We start from the raw sequence: 20,747 nt of genomic DNA, 5'->3' as shown, positions 1-20,747 counted from the left end.
CTAAATATAAACTGAGATGTGTGCTAAAATTATTGTCCTGATTTTTCAGTAATCATTATGCTATACATGGCTACAGATTTTATTTATTAAATACCTTGAAAAAACATATTTTCAATAATAGCAATGACAGAATTACATGTGAAAATTGTCCTATCAAATGATTCAAATTAAATGTACAGTTTCTAAACTTTTCCTACCTAGTACTCTATATGTATGATCATTCATATTCACATATGCAAACTTAATATTAAAACCACATCAACTAGGTTTTACACAAATTTTAAGAGGGTTCACATCCCTCACAGAAGAAAGACAGTACTACCTTAAATGAGACGTACACAAAGAAAACCCTAAAATTCTAATCCAGCAAAGAACATTCATATAATCTTGAAGCTGCTGCCTAGGTTATTGCTGATCCACCTTCCAAATCTGCAAATGCTAGATTTACTTTAAAAAGTCAATGTCACTGCAAATAAGCTCATGGAAAAGGGAGGAGAGTTTTTATGAAAACAAGCTATTGTCATCTTATTGAATTAGGTGTGGCACCAGTTCAGAAGTTGCAAAGTAGTGGGTAAAAGAGATAGAAATGTTCAAAATAATCTTTTATCAAACATAATGTTCCATTTCACTTGACTATGCAGAAGAACAAAGATAACACAGAAGTTTGGAAGCTCGGGAGCCAAAATACAACTCAGAAAAACCAAACAATGTGGATGGTTCAGCATGCCCAATGGACCAAGAATATCATCAATTTCAAAAGGAAAGACTTCTCAGTCAGCCCCAGGGGAGACCCAGTGACCACTGGACGATCTAACTCTGAACCTTTAAAGAAATCAAAGGAACACAGGACAACTAATCACTTGCAAGAAAAAAAAGGAAACTGGATTTATCACTCAACTCCCAGAACCTAAACAGCCCCAGAACTTTATGGCTTTGTAAACCACCTTGTGCGCTACAGGTAGGGAAACATCAAATGGGAACTAACGAAAATAGGTGCTGGAAAATAAGTAAGCAAGCCTACTTAAACTTAAGTTTTTAGCTCTAACTTAACCCTATGGAAACTGCTGACTAAGCCCAGTTGAACTTTGACAAAAATAATGCCTGGAAGGAATGCAAATAGATTTATCACCTTCAAAGACTTTAAGCAAACTGCTTTAAATAGTAAGTCCCAACTAAGTATAGAACAAATTCTGCCCAAAATACTCTGCCCACCTCTAAGTCTAACTTCCACCAGAAATCATGTCAGGTTCTGAAAGGTGGGGCCTATTTTTGGTTTATAAAGATGCTTCAGTTTTCATTGTTTCCTTTCAGGGCTTCCCAAACTGACAGCATATTCCAAGTACCTGCCTTTCTGCTCCCTACTTGCTCCCTCAAGGCACATTCATATCCCTAATTCCCCTTCCACTGGTTCTCAGAGACACTTCATAGCCTCCCTGCCTCAGTGGCTCCCCGGCCTCAAAGTCCAAGGAGAGTGGGAGTGGTACCCAGAGGAAACTCAGGCGAGAGCCTAGGGGAGCAAGGCAGAGGCCTGGACATGTATGAATACCTGTCCAAGGAGGAAGGGTCATGTATTCCTATAGCTGGAGGGACATGGAGGAACAGTCTCTCTCCTCAAAGAGGGGAACTTCCCCTGGTGGGAACGAGAGCGGGAGGGGATGCTGGGAATGTCCAGCATCTCCTGGGGGCTTGCCGTCTCTAGCAATGTACACACAGAGGCGACGGAGTCTTTGGTGTCCACCACACACTCTTACACCCTGTAACCAGGGCTTCTGCAGAGAATTGGAGGAGGTCTGGAATTCCTGCCCCCATCAGTGTGGATTCTCCAAATTAGAAGCCGAGAGTGAGTTCATAAGCCTTGCACTGCCAAGATATCGAAGCTGGAGACCTGGAAAACTGACACAGGTGGGTGGGAGAAGCTGAAGTTTGAAAGGGAGAGATAGTGTGTGGAGAATGAGGGGGGATTCCTGAGGGAAGGACAGGAGAAATGAGAGAGCTGAGGTCTACACACACAACACCAGGACCAGAAAGTAGTTTATCACACAGGCTCCTTCTCGGGCTGCGAATTCCTGCTCACTCCCACAAAGTCTGTCCTCCATTACCTACGTCCTTTCTCTTCAGTGGTCCCAACTACCTGCCTTTCTCCCAGCACCCATGGTTTAACTCATCTTTCTAATCAAAAGACAAGTTCGCCTGAAACAGTGTAATCTGAAGAGACATAGACAGGAGTGTTATTATTAATAAGCAAATATCCTATACTTAATATACTAATGCTCCAAAGAGAATATACAGAATCCATCAGGGTTTTAAAATTTGTATAAAATTCAGTCAAAATGATAAGAGAACTGACTTGTGGACACAGCAGGGGAAGTGAGACAAATTGAAAGAGTAGCATTGAAATATATACCTTACCATGTGTAAAATAGATAGCCAGTGGGAATTTTCTGTGGGACACAGGGCTCAACCCAGCGCTCTGTGACAACCTAGAGGGGTGGGATGGGGTGGGATGGGGTGGGAGATGGGAGGGGAAGGCAGTTCAAGTGGGAGGGGACATACGTATACCTATGGCTGATTCCTGTTGATTATGAAAGAAACCTACACAACATTGTAAAGCTATTATCCTCCAATTAAAAATAAATACATAAAGAAGAAGAAGAAATTAGTCAAACTAAGCATCATAAAAAATCCATAACAACATGTGGTGATGGATGTTAACTAGACTTAGTTGTGGGGATCATTTTGCAATATATACAAATACTGAATCTTTACGTTGTATACCCGAAACTAATATAATGTTATAATGTCATTTATATCTCAATTTTTTTTCAAAAAAATCAAACTAAGAACTCACACCTTTTAACCCAGAAATTTTATTTCTGAGACTAAGGAACTAATTTCTAAAATTCAGAAGAGAGCTTATGAACAAAGATACTCATCATAGTGTTATTTATTATCATCAAAATACAGTGACAGTGAGGAGTGATTAGGAATTTATGGCACATCTACCTAATGGAAAATTATGTAGACATTTTAAATGTTCATGGTCAAACTACAATTAAGTGAAAAGTAATGCTATAAAATTTAAAATAAAGACTATAATGGAAGGGGGAAATCTTTTAAAAGGCAAACTTCCTTGGAAGAGGAAAAATCTTACTTGCATAGAAAATTTTCTGGGTTTAGTGCTTTAAATAGCAGTACCCAGGAAAAGTAACATTTTCTGGAAGAGCACTTGGAACAAGGAATACGGAGAATGTGAGCACAACCAGCCAAAGAGAAATCTGGCTTACTTAGAGACCTACACTAGTTCCCTAGATTACCTGATAACCAGTAGATTTCACTGCCTGACATGCAAACTCTTTCGTAATCTGTCACCAGGTATCCAAAAGTAGGTGACCACTTCTCAGCTGAACTTCATCTGCTTTCTCTTTACCTACTGAAGCCTTCCCATCTCAGAGTGATTTCATTCACTTCCATCCACGAAAACTTTCATGATCTTCTTACGACCCTGGTCATCACTATTTCTCCTTCTTAAAGTGTTGATGTGGCACTTAAATCTGCCTTACCCTTTCCTGGTATTAAGCCAGTATTATTCTATTTGGTTAATTACTAATATGTAGGTAACCAGCTCTCCAGCTAAACTTTCAGTTTCCCCATCTAGACTTTAGAATTTAGACAGTCTGCAGACAGTAGTCATACCTACACACAATGAGCGAGAGAAGAAAGGGTAGAGAGAGACAGAAAACATTTCAAGGCCAAGTTGGTATTATATTTATACTCATGATGAACATCTAAATAAAATGTACTATGTCTGTTTTCAAATGTTCCTACTGACCCTCCAGCACTAGAACATGCAGTTTCCTTTTTATTTTAATAGCAGTGGGATTGAATTTTGCTTATTCATTCATACCAGTTCTGCTTTCCCTTTGGGATTAAACAGATTGGACTGCAAAAGGCCTCACTGAAGTCATAAGAAAAAAAAAAAAGAAATGACCTTCTAGAAATCAAAATCAAGACTCATCTCAAGACCTTACTTGTTTTAACTAGTCTTGTCTGAACAACAAATGTAAATCTGTGCCTCCATTTTATGACTTTAGTCTATCAATATCCTCATTAACTTAAAAAAGAATTCTCCAGTGCAAATGGTTCAATACTTTAGAAATGATGGCCTACAATGACTATGTTCCTATCAGACATCATATACTATTCTAGTACTTAGAGATAATGAGCATTTGCACTATAGCAACCTGCCTCCTGAGACATCAACGAGAGTTGCAGGTCTTAAGAGAAAATACATAAATCATAAATGAAAGCAAATCAAATGGCCAAGCAAGGAACAAAGAAAAAACCTAGTATCCATTATTTTTGCAGAAAGAGCATACAAGGTCAATATAATTGTTGACTCAGAAGGGCAGGGCAAAAACAAATCAATACAATGTCCCATTAAACAGAATTACACTTTGCTACAACACACATATTTTGTGTAAGAGTCAGTGTTGTCCAGGTTCCACCACTAGCTGTGTAATCTTGAAACTTCTCTGTATTTCAATTCCTTCATCTGTAAAATGGAGCTATCACCTGCTATGCCAAATCATAGATTAGTAATAAATCAAATCATATTATCAGCCTGGGTTTATCTGTCAACATATCATGGGTAACACACAGTACAAAAACAGTTCCGTCACATATGCCATGTACTAAATAACTGTTCTTATTGCAAATGTTTCCCTAACATGAAAAAAAAATTCAGATTGCCTTTACTTTCCTAAAAGATTTCTCCAACACTTAAGCATTTACCATCTATCACTGCCAAAAATGTGTTCAATATCTCCTGTTATGAACTAGCTCTCCTATGCAGTGTTGTCCAGATATTATTTTTTGGCATATGCTTTCTAAGAAAATAGTATTTTTCCATGCAATTCAAAAAATGTTCCTTCTTTTATACTAAAAGAACAATAATTCCATATACAGGAAGTTTACAGGTTGTTGCTATTACTTGAGATTACTACTATGAAAATTAGTTCTCTTTAATATGTAATAAAATCATATATACGTACACACAACTTGGACACATTTGGATACACAACTCCTTAATGCAGTGGAAGATTCGTGGGTTTGGGGACCAGGAACACTTGTATCCAAATTCCTATTCTGTGACCTTGAGCACACGATTTAACTTCCCGCTCTTCACTTTCCACATTTGGTTCTGCGTTACGATTTAATGAAATCATATATATACGAAGTGGCTAAACTCTAAAAGTATTTTTTCTTAATCCTCTTAAATCTTTTCCTACTATGCCAAGACCAATTAAACCCACTCTGAATACAAAACAAGTTGGATACAGCGTCTTAGCGGCGGGATGCAACACGATGTTGAGCGGAGAGTGAATTAGGCATCCAAAGGAAGAAGTAGAGAAACTGGCTGGTATAGAGAAGGGCCCTTAGACTTCACTCGCCTGTGCGAAAAACCCACTCATCTGACACCGAAGGTGGCACAGCACGTTCACGGGGTTTGTGCGGTGATGTGGGCAAAGGACGGAATTAGAGAGCAAGCCATCGGGGAGCCTCCTGGCTCTCCCTACCCGACCTCGCCGCCGGGGTCGTTCATCTGGAACGTGGAAGCTCAGGCGAGAGCCCAGCAACTGACCTCGCCCCCCCCCCCCACCCCGCACCCCGATTCCGCCCAGATCTCCCAGGGCACGAATGGTGCTGAATCATTAGCACCAACAGTAGCAGCTCCCCGTGCCGCTGCTCCCGCGGCGGTCAGCGATCCCGGGGCAGTGACCGCCCGGGCGGCGGCCACACCTCGCGGGCGTGGGGACGGGAAAAGGGGGTCGGGGAGGACTGGGGCAGCAGGTACTCACCCGGGGTGAGGACAGCCCAGCCCCTGGGTCCTCGCCTCCGGGCTGCGGACGGTCCCTGCGCGGTTCCCGCGCTCCTCGGCTTCCCTCCGCGGCCGCCCCGGGCCGAGCAGCCTGCGCTGATGGGCCGGTGCTCCCCTCCACCCGCCCACTGCCCGCGGCCGCCACAGCTCCGGGCGCCGGCGCTAGACCCGGAGCAGCTGGAGCAGCTGGCGCTGCCGAAGGGGTGGCGGCTACCGACGGGCCAGACCATTAGCGGGCGGCGACCGGGGGTGCGCGCCGTGCGCGGCGGAGCGGGAGCGAGGGCGCCGGGCCGGCGACGGTTGGGAGGACCCACGGCCGAGGGGGGCTCCTCCGCGCCCCGCCCCGCGCCCGGAGGGCTTGGGGGCGGGAGGGGCCGACGTGGGGAGAGGCCGCTTTTCCCGGCTGGGCGGTCGGGACCGTCCTGGACTTTTCCGGTCCCCCTCCGGCTTTGCCTTGGTCCGGCTCGGGGCAGCTTTAGAACCCGGCAAACAGAGGACCTAGCAACGCGGGCGCCTGGGCGGTGTCCCCTCCTGAGGAGATGCGAGAGGGCGCCGGCCCGGAACCCTGCCTCCGCGCCCGCTCCTGCTCCCTGCGGGCCCCGGGCGCCAGTCCTGCTGCTGAGCTCACGCTGACGCCTCACCACCAAAGCCAGCCGGCCGTCTGGAACCCCGCAAGGGGCTCCACGTCTTTTATCCAAGCATCTCTGTGGCGCAAAGAATAAAAGGGCCAGCTTTCAAGGCCCGCTCGAAGTTAGAAAATAAAACCAACTGGGATCCCATCCTGTAAGGGGCTTTAGTAGGTAACAAGGAAGGGACGGACAGTTTGGGATCGCAGAGTTATCCTGTCCTCCGCAAAGACTGAACCACAGCAGTTGGAAAATGTAGATTTAGGAAACCGTTTTAACATAGACATCTATATAGGATGATTAAAGAAATGCAAAGCTGTTTCAGGTTCACTGTTCACCATTTTACAGATTAGTGTCTCCAGAACGGGGAGAGAATCGTGTCCTCATATGAAATGAACTTTATGTAACTGGAAAAGAGACGCCTCCGTACGTGTCCGCCTTTAGACTTTATTGAAAACTCTTTTGTGGTCCCTGCCCTTGTCACATCCAGGCTTAAACAGGTTTATGTCAGACCATGGTGGAGATGGACGCGCTTGTATTGTTCTCCTTATAGGAAAAAAAAAAAAAAAAATTAAAAAAAAAAAACAGAGTTGGCGTCTTCCTATAAAATGTGATTTAATAAAGCCCCCCAAAAAAGACCCACCAAATGCTTCCCAAACAGTATGAAATTCCACAGTTAAAAGCCATTTTCCCTGGGTTAAGGTCTTGTTCTCTTTAGAGTGAATTAACCAGATTTTTAATCTTGTTAAAAATTAACAAGCTAGAGCACCTGCTATGTACCAAATACTGTACTAATAAGAGTATTTCCAGTTTTATACTTTCATTTCTTCCATCTAAAATTCCTTGCTCCATCTAAAATCTCTGGTGAAATTGGTAATATTGTTGCTATCTTTAAGAAAGAGAAACTGGCCTCAGAGTTTGCTACTGGAATCACATCTCATAGAGTGGCAGCACAGGCTTTGCAACCTGGAGTTTTTGACCAATGCCTTTCCGCTAGAATTCCTCTGGGAAACACAGGTCAAGCCTTGTCACATCCATGATTGACACTTGAATGTGAGTTTGTTGATCCTTCCCTTGTGAAAACTAGATTTCAGGGTGCAGAAAAGAACATTTAAGTGTCTAAGGTAAATGTCACCCTGAGGTTAGGAATAAGGATCAGAAAGATGTTGGATTTCATCCAGAACTAGACTAGAAACATCAGTTTCAGAAACACAAGATTAGGGTCATGAAACTAAGAAGGAATTATTTATTACCTTTTCGTTTATCGTTATATTGCATGTTGGGCATCCCTGATGGTTCAGTTCAAGAATCCACGTGCAATGCAGGGGAGACCTGGGTTCCATCCCTGGGTTTGGAAGATCCTCTGGAGGAAGGCATGGCAGCCCACTCCAGTATTCTTGCCTGGAGAATCCCCATGGACAGAGAAGCCTGGCAGGCTACAGCCACGGGGTTGCAAAGAGTCAGACACAACTGAGTAACTAAGCACATGTATTGCACTTTACACTTAAGCAATTATCACTTTATTACACTTTACACTATTATTCTTCCAAACCCAGGAAGGGGCAGGAGTTTTTAAATGGGCCTAATGTCATGGGTCCTTATACACCTTGCTCACGTGCTAAGTCGCTTCAGTCGTTTCTGACTCTTTGTGGCCCTATGGACTATGGCCTACCAGGCTCCTCTCTCCATGGGGATTCTCCAGTCAAGAATACTGGAGTGGGCTGTCATGCCCTCCCTCCTCCAAGGGATTTTCCTAACTCAGGGATCGAACCAGCATCTCTTAAGTCTCCTGCATTGGCAGATAGTTTCTTTACCACTAGCGCCACCTGGGAAGCACACCCCCCCTCCTCCGCCCCAATCTTTCTTTTCCAGAATTTTAAAGAGCTAACAGAGCATTAACAACTTTCACACCACCTTAAGGAAGATTTCTGAGAAATAAGAAATAAAATTAAACTGTTAACTCTGTGTTGTCCCATTGTTATTGTGTTAACTTTTATTATAGATGTTCATACATCAGTACCAATACAACAGAAATCTCCAGAGCTTCACAGGGCTGAGGATCTGAGGGCACTAGATCCCCAGCAAAGCCAGGCATCTATGACTCAGGGCCAGGGTGGCCTCAGCTGCAGAAATGTGTGATTCTTCTATCTATGCACAGCTGTTCCACCTTCAAATGAATCAACAAAGGAACAGAAGTGGACAAGACGGAATAGACAAGATACCTCTTGAACTAGAAGTCTTTGTTTGATAGGGATCTAAGAAAAAGGATAAGGTCTTTGCCGGGCCACCTGAGACCAAACTGGGATGGAGAACCGAATTGGTTACAAACCGTGTGGACTTGCCAACAACTCCAGTCATCTGTTTGTGTATACACTGCTATTCTTGGAACATATGTTTCTAAGTAAAGAAGAAAGGAGAAATTTAGTGCCAAAGGCCTTGAGAGACTGTCAAAAGGAATGGAGGGAATGATGTGGTGCCTGTATGCCCTCCCCTCCCACAGAGACTTTGAAGGGTTTTAAGACCTTGGGAAAAGAACTTAGAGTGAGACACCAAGGAATCATTTTTGCAAATGATTTTGGGATTTCAGATTTAAGAAGTATTACTTTGGGCTCTGGTGACACAGTGTAGCACAGAACTGGCGAGAGGGTCCCTCTCTTATTCAGTCTGCCAAAAGACCTCTGGGCACCTTGTCACCACTAGGTGATTCTTTGGCTTCACCCAAAGAAGGCGTATTCTCATAAAGGACACTAGTGCCCAATACAGGGTCAAGATGAGTTGATGAGGAGCAGAGAGCAGCAAAACATGAATGGAACTGTTCTGAGCATCTGGGAGGTACAACTGAAGCTTTCCTGTCCTAAACGGTGGAGCTTGGGCAGACGGAGATAATTGTTAAGATGACTGATAAAACTTATTTAGGCAGTGATATTAAGGTAAATTCACTTGTATTCACAAGCCAGAATCATCTGATATTACATGATATTCACATGATGTTACACTTAAAATTATATTAATAAGAAGAGAGTTAGAGGGAAAGAAAATACTTAATGCCTTTGATAAAAGTACAGTGTGAGCCACACCATGTTGAACTTTGATTCAAGAATAATAAGTACCTACTGTGGGTTAGTCCCATACTAAGGTGTATAGAAACATTAACTTCTCAATTTACTCCTGTCAAAGAAAGTATTAATCTTTACCAGTGTCATTGAGGCAGGAGATAAATAAGTTCCAGGTTAGATATTTACAACTAGCCTCTTATTTATACTTTGAGCTAGAAATAACAACAGGAACAGAAGGAATAATTGGACTTTATGTCCTGTGAACACTTTAAGACAACAGCAGTGGCAGGGACAGAGACAGGTTAAGCCCTGCTTAGGGAAAAAATAAGGAAGTCACATATTTCTCATTCTTGGTGTCAGGGAGACCTCCCAAATTACACAGGCACAGAAAGTTTCCTCGGGGGAAAGGGCGCCAGATCATAATAAGTTTTGCTAACTTCCCAGAGACCCTGAGGTTGAAATTCATCTAGGCTAAAGGATACGCACACACATGGGCTCTAAGACAAATCAGATACACAGTCAAAGCACAATGATTGGTCAAAGGAAAGCAAAGTCCCAGAAGTCCCTTATAAATGATCTAAACTTCCCAAAGCTACAACTGTTCCTGAACCCACCAGGTATCTATCTGCTCATACTCCTCTCTTCATGAACACTTTACTTGCTTCACTATTTTCCATCTCTTTGAAATTCTTTCCAAAGGGGACAAAAGCCAGGGCAGTACCACCATCCAGGTTCAACTCCTGGTCAGGGGGCTGAGATCCCGTTTCAAGTCTCCGAAGTCATAGCCACCCAACAGCTCCTCCAAGATCATTATTTCTGTTTATTTGCTTTTAGCTAACAGTTTTAAAATCATTAGTATTTTTAATGTGGGTACTATTATCATGCGAAGTACTCCTTTTATCCTCATTTTTTAGATAAAGATATTTAATGGTTAATTTACCAAAGATAAGTAACACAGCTGGAAAAAAGCAGAGCCAGGTTTCAAACTCAAACCAATACATAAAACTCAAAACCAATTCATAAAACATGGCTGTCTACTTACTTTTACTGCCTCCTGCTACACAGAAAGCAAGTTGCAATTGTATGTTTCTCTACAACGGAAAATCTATTTTTTATTTTTTAAATCTATTTTCAACTCCCATTCTTAAAAGGAAATGAATCATTTCTCACAAAGAGGATTTAAATGAGAATTCTCCCAATGGAAACACTGAGTATGGAATGTTTCAGTGGAACATTGGGCAACTGTTTAGATTTCTGTGCTCAGAAAAAGAAAAAAAAAAAAAAGCCCTGAAACAAACCAAAAAAAAGTCCTATGATCACTGCAGCATAGACTTGGCCAGTGAGTTTCTACACTTTTGCTACAGATTCTGATTGCAGGAATTCATCCAGGAACTCCAGGGTGAGAGGCTGGAATTTCTATCATTATGAAGCACCATACATGATTCTATTTCACAACCAAGTTTGTCCAGTCCAACAGAACTAAACAGTATGGTGCTCACAAGAACATTCAGTCTCCTAGACTTGCCCATTAACCCGGTCAATTAGTGTGAAGGAAATGGGAAATTGGTATTTAAAACCTACTAGGAAATGGCAACCCACTCCAGTATTCCTGCCTGAAAAATCCCATGGACAGAGGAGCCTGCCAGGTTGCAAAGAGTTGGACAAGACTGAGCGACTTCACTTTCTTTCTTTCTTCCTATATATAACTTCACATTTATTGTAAAGAAGTATATTCATTAAATTGTTTAGTGTCTTCGTCATTATTGTTTTGATCATTCTGAAAAGTCTTCAAAAATTCTTAAGTTGAAGATTATGCTCATTCACAATTACTATTATATGTAGATACTTGGAACTTAAGGTTGTTTTCAATTACTAGATGGTATTTTATGTGTAATAAAGAATCCAATTAGAGCAGCATAGATTTATGTGTTAATTTTTGGAGAACTGACATATTTGTAACAATGTCATGCAATCCAAGATGATGCTAGACTTTTCCATTTGTTTATGTTTTGTTTATATTTTTTCATGCATTTCCCAAAAATATTTTTATAGTTTTGTTCTGCACCTTTCTTACTAAACTACACCAAATTATTTTCTAGCATTTGTCCTTTGAGTCAAATATTCTTCCCATTTTCTTTTTTAGATGCTTTTGCCTGAACCGAAATAGTCTGGTTATTTCTGTACTTTATTTTATATTCAACACATCAGATTCTCTTATAACTTGTTTTTCTCATGAGAGTCTTTTGGGTTTTCTAACAACAAAAACAATTAAAAGAAAAAAAGCAGTCATCCAGCATCAGGAACTTTCTCTCTTTTCCCTTTATTTATTCCTGTTTATTTTACTTACCTTTGATAGAATCACCAATACAAGTCATTAGAGAGATGCCTTTCCGATTTCTGATTTTAAGTAACTTATTTTTTGCCATTTAAGGTAATGTTTGTTAGTGGACTTATTTTTATTATATAAGTAATTTCCCTCTATTCCTATTTTACTTGAAGTTTCCCTTCGCATTGATCACTTGACCTTTATCTGATGTCTTATCACCACATATTGATAACAGTTGATGTTTTTTTCCCTTTAATTTTTAATGTAATCAATAAGTTCATAGACTTCCTGGAACTGAACTGCCCTTTCATTCCTCTAATAAAGACTGTTTTATCATAGTGTATTACTTGTTTGATTCATTCCTCTATTGGGTTCTTCAATATATTATTTAAACATTTGGCGTTCATAGTCATAGATGAAATCGGCCTGCACTTTTGTTGTTGTTGCACTCCTCCTTTAGCTCTGGTATTGGAGGTGTTCACGTAAAATTAACTGGTCTCACACACACACAAAAAAACTTTCAGCCTTTTACTAAGACCCACAATAGTTTAAACAGTATTGAAAATTATCTATTCTTTAATGCTTAGATTAAAAATTCACATGTGAATCCATCTGCCTACTGCCTCTTTTGATAGTAGATCATTTATCACTTTTATAATCTCATCTATAATAATTGGTCTATTCAAGTTTTCACTTCTATCTCATTTGTGATCAGGTATATTTTCCTAGGAAAATGTTCAATTCTTCTAGTTTTTTTTTTTCTTTTCTTTTAATTCCAAGCACTGTATATGCTTGGAATTTTTAAAAATTCTATCCTATTTTCACATTGTTAATCTTGTCTAATTTTCATTGTATTCTCTTTTTTTATCATGCTCATATGGTATTTATCTATTTTATTGGTCTTTTTTAAAAGAATCAACCTTTGAATTTATTATTCTTTTCTGCTATTTTATCTATTTTAATAATTTCAGCTTTTATCAAAGTTAGTTCTTTCTTCAAAGTTTCTTTGGTTTTGTTTTTATTGATGTTGTTCTTATCTGTATTCATTAAGATAAATATTTAGTTCTTTTATTTTTACCTTTCTGCTCCCATACATCTGAGTTCAGTTTTGCTGTTCCCTATTATTTTAGTACAAAGTGTTTGCTTTGTATTGCTTTTAGGCATTTCCATGTTGTCTTTTCTATCATCTAAATGTTTATGTTCCCTTCCAAATTCGTACATTAAAATCTTAACCACGAAAAGATGATGGTTTTAGGATGTGGAGTCTTTGGGGAATGCTTAAGTTATGGTGGTGAATTCCTTATGATTGGGATTAGTGCCTTTACAAAAAGGGTTCTATAAAGATCCTATTCAAGAAATAAAATGTTCTGTATTTCTATGTCAAATCAAGTTTATAAGTTGCATTGTTTATTTCCTCTGTCTCTTCTCTATAGCTTTTTTGGGGGAGGGGGAAATCTATCAAATTATTTCAATTCTTGGAAATATACTGAAAAATTCAGTACAGTTGGGTTTTTATCATGTTCTTTCATTTTTTTTTTTTAATAGAAAGAAATGTCCTCTTGTAAGCCTAAAAGTATTGTTTGTATATGTAATTTATTGTATTTGAGGAAAGCAGTGCATTTAATCAATTGGTATGTCTGTCCTTATCTTCTGTGGTGTTTGTAACCTTCTATTCCAGTTTGTCTGCTATTAAATGTTGCCTCTCTTGATGTCTTTCTATCCATTTCCAGTGTTTTGTTTGGTTTTGGTTTTCACAGTTCTTTTTTCAAACCCCTTTTATTACTGTATTTTAAATATGTTTTTTTGCAAAAAGCAGAAGTCTGCTCCTGTTTTTAAAAAACTATAACAGACTTTTTAAATAAGAGAATTTGAGTCCTATCACATTTTCTGTAACGCTTGATATGTATCGGTTTATTCTTTCTTTCTTATTTTTTACTTACTTATCAGACCATACTATGATAAGTGATATAAGGGGAACCCATTGTCATTTTATGCTTGCTTATCTGATCACGTTTTATTCATTCATTTTCCCCTTGTTTAATGCAAGTTATACTGTTTTGTAATTTTTTTTCACAAATAATTGTCTTTCCTTCTCTTTTTCTCATAATCAGATAGTACTACTGGACTATTATATGATAGCAAGATATTATTTTCCTAGCCAAGGCTCTATATTTCCCCCTTTTCCATTTCAGTAAGGTCAGTTTTTTAGAATACTTTCACCTTCTTCCTCTTCAACATTCTTTCTCTCCTACACTCCAGTTCTACTTCTCTCTTCATCTTTTTCCATCTTGAGATTTCTATTTTGGTCTGTGTCTTGTTTGGTGAAAGCCGTTTTCTGTAGATTTGTCTCTGATGAATTACATAAGCAGTAAACTCTTTCTTGAGTATCTGCAAATATCTATTCTCGTGCTTGTTCAGGTATTAAATTCTCTGGTTGTGTTCCTATTCTAAGAAAAATCTATAAATACGCATTCACTCTTGTCTGTAGCTTCCATTGTTGTTAATAAGAAGTCTGGTGTGTTTTTGTTTTTTGGTTTTTTTTTTTAAGACAATTTCATCATAAGAGCTAGGAAACCTGTGAGAATTTCCCCTGTGTTCTTAGAATTCAGGAATTTTGGAAGACTTAGGTCTTAAAATAGGGAAATTTTAATAAGAACAAATATTAAATTTGTTCTTTCTTTTCCCTTTGAAATTCCATAGGTTTTAGGTCCCTTGGACTCGACTTCCATTTCCTTTTGAGATTCACTTTGCTTTGCCTTTTTCTTTGAGGTATTTCTTAGTACTTGGTATTTCAGACCATTGATTCAGATTTTAACAGAGACTATCCTCTCTCTCAGTTCTTCTCCTGAATTTTTTATTTTAAAAGTCATGTTTCCAATTCCACAAAGAATTTTTAATTCTAGTCTTGAATCTTAATTCAAAATGTCACCATCTTCTTCAATAACACTCTATCAGTGGTATGTTTATTCTGATGACAGCTTTTCTCTCAGTTATTGGGTGGACTTTTTTTTTTCCTTTCTTTTTTTTTTTTCTTTTTTCTTTCTTTATTCTTTTTTTTTTTTTTTTTTTTTTTATCTGCACCAGGTCTTCACTGCTCCAGTTGTAATGCGTGGGCTTCTTTGCCCTGCAGCATGTGGCATCTTATTCCCAGACCGAGTATTGAATCCACGTTACCTGCATTGGAAGGTGGATTCTTAACCACTGGACTCCAGGGAAGTCCCGGGTAGGTTACTTTTCTATGTGAACTCATTGGAGTTCAGATGGTAAATGACAAGAATCATGAAAGATGACGCTAACTATAAGAGCCTGCCTGACCCTGCTGCTGGCCTTGAAAAAAAAACCCCTCCCTGCTCTCAGATCTCTCTCAGCCTGCAGAACAGGGAGATCCAGTCTTCTTGCACAGCTTTTGCTTCACCTTGTGAAGGTAAGAGGATCTGAGCCAATACTGTCTTCTCTCTGTAGATTTACAGATCTCTAACCTCCCAGCATCTCCCAGTATCCACTGATGATGCTGCCCTTCCCAGAAGGGAAAAAACATTGGACTAATCTCCCTCTGCTAGAATCTCAGCAGAGCCTGAGACCTAACTTCTCCCCATCTTCCCATGGAAGCCAGCAGCCAGATAGTCAAAGCCAGATAGCCTAGGCCTGAGGCTTAAGGGAAGGGGAGCTGAGTTCATGTCAACATAATGACCAGACTCTCCCTTAAGCCTAAGTATGTTTTTCTATAACTCACACTAACTTTTATTTAAGCCTCTCACTCCATCAGGTAATAAAGATTTAATCTCAGTCAACTCAAGATCCTCCCTTTTTTTTCTCTGGAACTGGATCCTGACTCTGGTGTTCTTACGTGGTGCTGAGATATTTGAACAGGAGAAGTGAACAACTGATCTGAGTCATCTATACATTTTGCAGACTCCACCTGTGTAGAGCCAGACTGTCTGTGTTAGTGATTATTACATGTTCTAACACCTATTTCACATCATAAAAAGGACACAAAAAGGGCAATGAAACTGGTGTTCTTGGCCAAGCTCAGGTAGTCCATGCTTTGAAGCTCAGTTAGGGCTTGTCTACAAGACAAATGTCTGCCAAGAAGATACTTCACTGGGTGGACTGAGGAGTCTACTACTTAAAACCAAGGTGGCGGGGTTGAGGGGTCAGGTTCATAAGCTGTTTCAATAACCCTGCCTCTGTGCCAGAGTTCGAATATAGCGTGGTATCTTTTGCTCACATTGCACTCCAGTCCAGCTCTCAGGTGCAAATCCTGGGAAAGCGAGGGCTCAAGAAAAATTATTTTCACTGAAAATTCAGGAAGATATTGAAAGCATAAAATAGTAATAATTGGCACCTCCGAGGGAAAAAAGGAGCAGGAGTCTTTCTGTTTAATTTTGAGGTTGTTACTGCTTGTTTGTTTTCCTAATTTCAGTTGTGTCCATTTTGAGGATGCATTTTTCAATCACCTATGCCAAGCATCAGCAGTACCAGCAGTACAGGCAGCAATAGACTCTGATTTCTTGGAAACTCAAGCAGAGGGAAGGAAAATGGCAAGTGCTCTAAGATAACTGGGCATCATAATTTTTCAGTCAACCCTTCACCAGTCCTATTTTTCTCCCTGAATACACGCTGAGTAAAATTCAACATATCTCAAAAGAAGATGGGTGAAAATCTTAGAAAAGATGGAGAAAGAAAGCAGGAAAAGTTACTGTGTCTCTGTTTTTACACACATCTTCTGAAACGAGGAATTTTATAATCACTGCTTTAAAATCACATTTTTATAATCAAAGCTCAATGGAGACAGAAACTGAGTCACATGACCACTTGTCAGAGTCACATCAGAAGTCAAAGATGGGTCCAAGGACTAAAGACTAGTTCATCTAGTTTGTAACCCATGATGTTACTCCTCTTTTACTTAAGGAAGGAATGATTTGACATAAATCACAACAAAGCAGTTAAAAAATTGAAGCCCTCAAGTGTTTGTCCTACTGAATAATATTTTTGTTTGTTTGTTTTGTTGTTTTCTTGGACACCAGTTGTGTCCAACTCTTTCATGACCCCCATGGACTGCAGCCTGCCAGGCTCCTCTGTCCATGGGATTCTCCAGGCAAGGATATTGGAGTGGGCTACCATTACCTTCTCCAGGGGATCTTCCCAACCCAGGGATTGAGCCCATGACTCCTGCATTGGCAGACAGATCCTTACCACCACTGAGCTACCTGGGAAGCTACTGAATAATAGTTTCATGATTTTATAATTGGATTTGAAAAACTACAGACTTATCAGGCCTTCAAGCAAAGAGAGTGATCTTCAATCTTACATAAAGTTCGCACACCACAGTGATATGTTTTGAAGAAGGAACATGGCCCTTCCTACCCAATGCAACCCCACCTCTTCACTGGGTCAAGGATGTGACTTAGGGTTTTCTGTTTACTGTTCCTAGTAACTGACCTTGCTTATTATTCCTCTTATAATTGTAATTTGTACAGTTGGTTGTTTAAGACTATGACATTTCTGGTTGATAATGATAGTAAATCCATGTGTTAATAACAAAATTTCAGTGTATCAAGTTCATTTCCAGAATAAATTATAAGCAATTCAACCTAAATCATCCAGAGAGAATACCAGCCTGCTAGATTATTACAGTAAGAGAGCTAACATTAATAGTACTTTTTATTGAAGTTCCAAGTAAAATACACTACACTAAATACTTCATTTAACCCTCATTTAAACTCATGAAGAGACCATATTATTCTTATATTATTGATAAAGAAAATAAAAATAGGTATTAAATAACTTCTACAGTGTTACAAAGCTAAAGATTGCCAAAATGGGACTCAGGTCCAGGTTTGTCTAAATCTATTTTGTTCTGATTCCTGAGCTCCTATCCCCCTTTCCCACCTCACTGAAGAAGAGAAGCTAGTATATTCTGTCCAATTTGTGGGCCCAAGTATCCTAGACATAGAATATTTTATCATCAGGCCAATTATTAGGAAAAGTTATTCCATTTGCAAACAAATAATACAAAAATAAACTTGCAAACTATTTGACCCATTCTCAGATTTCAAGAAGAGTAATTTCTTTAGAAGTAAAAGGAATGAAAATCTGACGCACTATAAATAATTCTATCAAATGAACTTCTATACTACCTCTGACCTTGTCCTTTTGCCTTAAGTCACTGCCAAGACTACTAGCATCTACAGTATTTTCAGAATATAGAGAATACTTACTGAAATTCACATAATTATGCAATGATTTTTAAAGCATTTTTGTTTCTAGACAGAGCATTTCTCTTCTAAAGGCTATTCTGTCTCTTAAAATATCACATTTTCAGTCAGTAAAACATATGTTTCCTAGTATTATTGTTTCAGTTCAGTTCATTTCAGTCTCTCAGTCATGTCCAACTCTTTGTGACCCCATGAACCGCAGCATGCCAGGCCTCCCTATCCATCACCAACTGCCAGAATCTATCTGAAATCATGTCCATTGAGTTAGTGATGCCATCCAACCATCTCATCCTCTGTCATCCCTTTCTTTCCTGCCCTCGATCTTTCCCTGCATCAGGGTCTTTTCAAATGAGTCAGCTCTTTGCATCAGGTGGCCAAAGTATTGGAGTTTCAGCTTCAACATCAGTCCTTCCAATGAACACCCAGGATCTCCTTTAGGATGGACTGGTTGAATCTTCCTGCAGTCCAAGGGATTCTCAAGAGTCTTCTCCAACAACACAGTTCAAAAGCATCAATTCTTTTGTGCTCAGCTTTCTTTATAGTCCAACTCTCACATCCAATCATGACCACTGGAAAAACCATAGCCTTGACTAGATGGACCTTTGTTGACAAAGTAATGTCTCTGTTTTTTAATATGCTGTCTAGGTTGGTCATAACTCTCTTTACAAGTAGTAGGCATCTTTTAAATTCATGGCTGCAATCACTATCTGCAGTGATTTTGAAGCCCAGAAAAATTAAGTCAGCCACTGTTTCCACTGTTTCCCCATCTATTTGCCATGAAATGATGGGACTGGATGCCATGATATCAGTTTTCTGAATGTTAAGCTTTAAGCCAGCTTTTTCACTCTTCTCTCACTTTCATCCAGAGGCTCTTTAGTTCTTCTTCTCTTTCTGCCATAAGGGTGGTGTCATCAGCATACCTGAGGTTATTGACATTTCTCCCAGCAATCTTGATTCCAGCTTGTGCTTCCTCCAGCCCAGCATTTCTCATGATTTACTCTGCATATAAGTTAAATAAACAGGGTGACAATACTTAACATACTCCTTTTCCTATTTAGAACCAGTCTGTTGTTCCATGTCCAGTTCTAACTGTTGCTTCCTGACCTGCATACAGGTTTCTCAAGAGGCAGGTCAGGTGGTCTGGTATTCCCATCTCTTTCAGAATTTTCCACAGTTTATTGTGAATCCACACACTCAAAGGCTTTGGCATAGTCAATAAAGCAGAAATAGATGTTTTCCTGAAACTCTCTTGCTTTTTTGATGATCCAGCAGATGTTGGCAATTTGATCTCTGGTTCCTCTGCCTTTTCTAAAACCAGCTTGAACATCTGGGAGTTCATGGTTCACATATTGCTGAAGCCTGGCTTGGAGAGATTTGAGCATTACTTTACTAGCATGTGAGATGAGTACAATTGTGCAGTAGTTTGAGCATTCTTTGTGATTGCCTTTCTTAGGGATTGGAATGAAAAAACTGACCTTTTCCAGTCCTGTGGCCACTGCTGAGTTTTCCAAATTTGCTGGCATACTGAGTGCAGCACTTTCACAGGATCATCTTTTAGGATTTGAAATAACTCAACTGGAATTCCAGCACCTCCACTAGTTTTGTTTGTAGTGATGCTTTCTAAGGCCCACTTGACTTCACATTCCAGGATGTCTGGCTCTAGGTGAGTGTGAGTGATCACACCATCATGATTATCTGGGTCATGAAGATCTTTTTTGTACAGTTTTTCTGTGTATTTTTGCCACCTCTTTTTAATATCTTCTGCTTCTGTTCAGTCCCTACCATTTCTGTCCTTTATTGAGCCCATCTTTGCATGAAGTGTTCCCTTGGCATCTCTAATCTTCTTGAAGAGCTCTCTAGTCTTTCCCATTCTGTTGTTTTCCTCTATTTCTTTGCATTATTGTGCTTCATCCAGCCCATATTTCACATAATATACTCTGCATATAAGTTAAATAGGCAAGATGACAATATACAGCCTTGATATATATACTCCTTTCCCAATTTTGAACCAGTCCATTGTTCCATGTCTGGTTCTAAAGAGTTGCTTCTTGACCTGCATACAGATTTCTCAGGAGGCAGCTAATTTGGTCTGGAATTTTAATGAGGAACAAAAATCCTCCAAGAAAAAACAGAACATGTGAGCCTTTTGACCTGTGGCATAGTAAGGGAAACACTGGTGGACAGCATACAAATGGGTTGGGAAAAAATAGCTAAAATTTAAAGATATATATTAAAGACCCATGTACGCTGATGTATCAGGTTGAGATAGTGAACATTCAGAAACAAAGGGAGATTGTACTTACCTGCAAGCTTTTTCCCACAGGTATCCACAGGTTACTCACAAAAAAAAAAAAACTGGGATCAGGGCAGGAGATTGATAGAGCCGCCTCACTGATGTAGCCATGAGGCAGTAATGACCAGCTGTTAGGGAATGGGCACAAAACTCATTTGCTCCTTTGTTTTCATCTCTCCTATGAAGCAAAAGCCTTAAATCTCTGCGAGGAAGGGCAGCAACCCCTACAGGGTGGAGGCAAAAATCCACTGCATCTGAGGAAGAAGTAGAAGCAAAAGTCTACCTGCTCTGGAAGAGAAACAAGAAACCATTCTAGATTTTGTGTCTTATCAGAGTTTGACCACCAGTGA

The 20,747-nt window shown here is 39.8% G+C and overlaps 1 protein-coding gene across 6 annotated transcripts in view; it reads right to left on the bottom strand.

Moving 5' to 3' along the window:
- TTLL7 (tubulin tyrosine ligase like 7) overlaps positions 1–6,134 on the bottom strand; it is a 161,346-nt gene extending 155,212 nt beyond the window's left edge. For 2 of the 6 annotated variants that reach the window (XM_065910248.1, XM_065910258.1), the window contains exon 1: positions 5,859–6,127. The gene's annotated coding sequence lies outside the window, so the exon portion shown is untranslated. Of the gene's footprint in view, positions 1–5,858 lie in introns of all 6 variants that reach the window. The other 4 variants (XM_065910221.1, XM_065910230.1, XM_065910204.1 and 1 more) reach the window with 4 other exon arrangements.
- Positions 6,135–20,747: the final 14,613 nt, after the last annotated feature.

The sequence above is a fragment of the Muntiacus reevesi genome, chromosome 1 (assembly GCF_963930625.1).
Source record: "Muntiacus reevesi chromosome 1, mMunRee1.1, whole genome shotgun sequence".
NCBI classification, from domain to species: Eukaryota; Metazoa; Chordata; class Mammalia; order Artiodactyla; family Cervidae; genus Muntiacus; species Muntiacus reevesi.
The sequence above is the reverse complement of the archived record's forward strand: the minus strand, read 5'-3'. Positions and strand labels throughout refer to the sequence as shown.